The following is a 2,470-nucleotide window of genomic DNA, read 5'->3' on the forward strand; positions in this document are numbered from 1 at the left end:
ATTAAAATGCTGGGAGGCACTTACGCGGACGTGCATGTTGTTATTTTTTGGCGTACTGCAACCCCACGTGACTTCATGTCCACCTGCTGGGTAAACAATACAGTCATTAGAAGTTGATGAAGTTTTTGTTAATCGGGTCTCTTAAATACACTATTAAGAATAAACAATATTGATCAACTGTTTCATTTGTTAAAGAGACGAGTAGAGATGAAGAACAGGAATGCGAAGTGCTATCATTTATTTTCTTTTTCTTTTATTTACCAGTTTTATTATCATTTTTTTCATTAAATTGTAATTCCTATTTATCTGTTTATAATTAAATAATCAATTTTATATATTATTTATTATGAATAAATAAAATGAAACAAACAAATAAATATAGTAATTAAAAGTGTCATTTGTAGAGGTTAAATACTATATAAAAATCTGTAGATTAGCAATGTGGAAGAGTGTTGAAAACAAAGGAACAACTGAGAATTGTTGTGCTTTGTTGCTTTGTTTTGTGTGCTTTCTTTTTTATTTCCTTAATTGTTTAAAATAAATTCAAGCTTTATTTTATTTATTTTTAACACAACATTCTTATTTCTTTGAGCATGAAATGTATCAACACTTGCTAAATAGTTCACACACCCCAGGTTCATTTAAATACACCTCGAGCTGAACAACACTGTAGATAATCAGCTTTTTTTTTTCATTGTGATTAAATATTGCTTATTTGAGTGATCAAAATGTTTGCTTTTGACCATTTATGTGTTTGAATTACTATAGCTCTTTAGCTGATACACATATTGTAATGGTCAGTTATGCATCATATTTGTACTGTAACTGTGTGCCACTGCCTTGAAATTTTCATATAAATAAAACGGGGAAAAATGATTTTCAGATCAAAGATTGATAATATCATAAGTCTCCCTTTGTGAATTAATTATCCCTGTCCCTGTCTGAATAACTATATTCATTACATGTTGTGGTAGCAAAAACTATCTCTATTAAATATGATAATGGTATAAAGGGTGGATGGTCATGTTAAAAAAAAAAAAGTTGTATATTTGCATCTAATCAAAATATTGTTCATGCATATTTAAATATATAGGCTGCATAGCAGATTTTGACTTGGTTTTATTGGAACATTTTAACACTTCCAATATCTGATAATAAATATCTGTCAGATGTCTGCAGAGGTGTTAGGAATGTTTTGTTAATTGATCAGAAATAGAATATTTATTGCCTTCTTTTCACCACATGTATGCATTTAAATAAAAGGTTGAATCAAGCAAATGCATCATTTCATGGGTTTTATCACAAAGAAATAAAAACACATGCATTTTCTATATGGATTTTAGGGGAGAAAAATCATTGTGAGAAAGCTGGCATGAAACATAAGGGTTTGCTGCCACCTACAGGAATGTTTTGGAATCCACTTTTGGTTCTCAAAAAAACAAACAGTGTGCACACAACTTTGATTAGACACTGCTGCCTAGTGGCCAATTGTAATACTGCACAAAAAAAAACTGAATGCAAAAGTTTTCTGGAATTCACACTTCATAAGAATCTAACATTGATTAAATAGCTATACAATAAAAGGCAAAAGCAAGTAAATAAAATAAACAAAAAGTGTACATTTTTATAAATGAATGAAGTAAAAATATTTACTAAAGTCAATTTTAGTCATCCATGTCTTGGCTACATTAAAAACAAAAAGTTGTCATAATAGCAACCTACTGTTCACTGACAATTATTTGATAAAAACACCTTTGTTTGAAATATGAAATAATATCTAAATGTAATAAAAGCCATCTTAAACAATATGTATTTAAAATGCACAACTGGCTGAAAGGCTTTTCAATCAAATATAAAACTAAAAGAAAACAATTCAAGACACAGTCCACATATAAACTATAAAATAAAACATAAGAAATAATCATTAAAGAATTTTATAAATTGTATAAAAATATAAAAAAACATGACAACTTGCCAAAACCTTACATATTTTCATTATATTATCTGAATGTAATGACACTGACAGTGTGGTAATTATTATGTTTATTTGCTTATCCAACCGATATAACAAAATATGACCATTGTAAAACTTTGTTTCAAGAACCAAAAATTGGTCTTAGTTATCTAGGTGTTTGACGCTAAAATACAAAACCACAAGCATTTAAAACTCATAGTTACTGTTTTATATAACCCTTGAGCCAATTGCCCATGTGACAACTAGCCCCAGTCTCTTCTACATTTCCAAACAGAAGCATTGTGTTGTTTCAGTACAGATACACATATATAATTCAAAAGCATTTATCAAGGCTATCAGGTTCAGCAGACGACATGAACACATCAAAGTGTCCCACGTCTACCAGACACTAGTGACCAGGAAGTCCAGCATAGTTCGGCAGCACTCGCAGCTATTTTTAAGCCTGGCAACCACACAATGGTCAGCTGCAACCTGATGCTCTGTGCCTAGTCACAT

Source organism: Sinocyclocheilus anshuiensis, unplaced genomic scaffold (genome assembly GCF_001515605.1).
Source record: "Sinocyclocheilus anshuiensis isolate Anshui unplaced genomic scaffold, SAMN03320099.WGS_v1.1 scaffold183, whole genome shotgun sequence".
NCBI lineage: Eukaryota > Metazoa > Chordata > Actinopteri > Cypriniformes > Cyprinidae > Sinocyclocheilus > Sinocyclocheilus anshuiensis.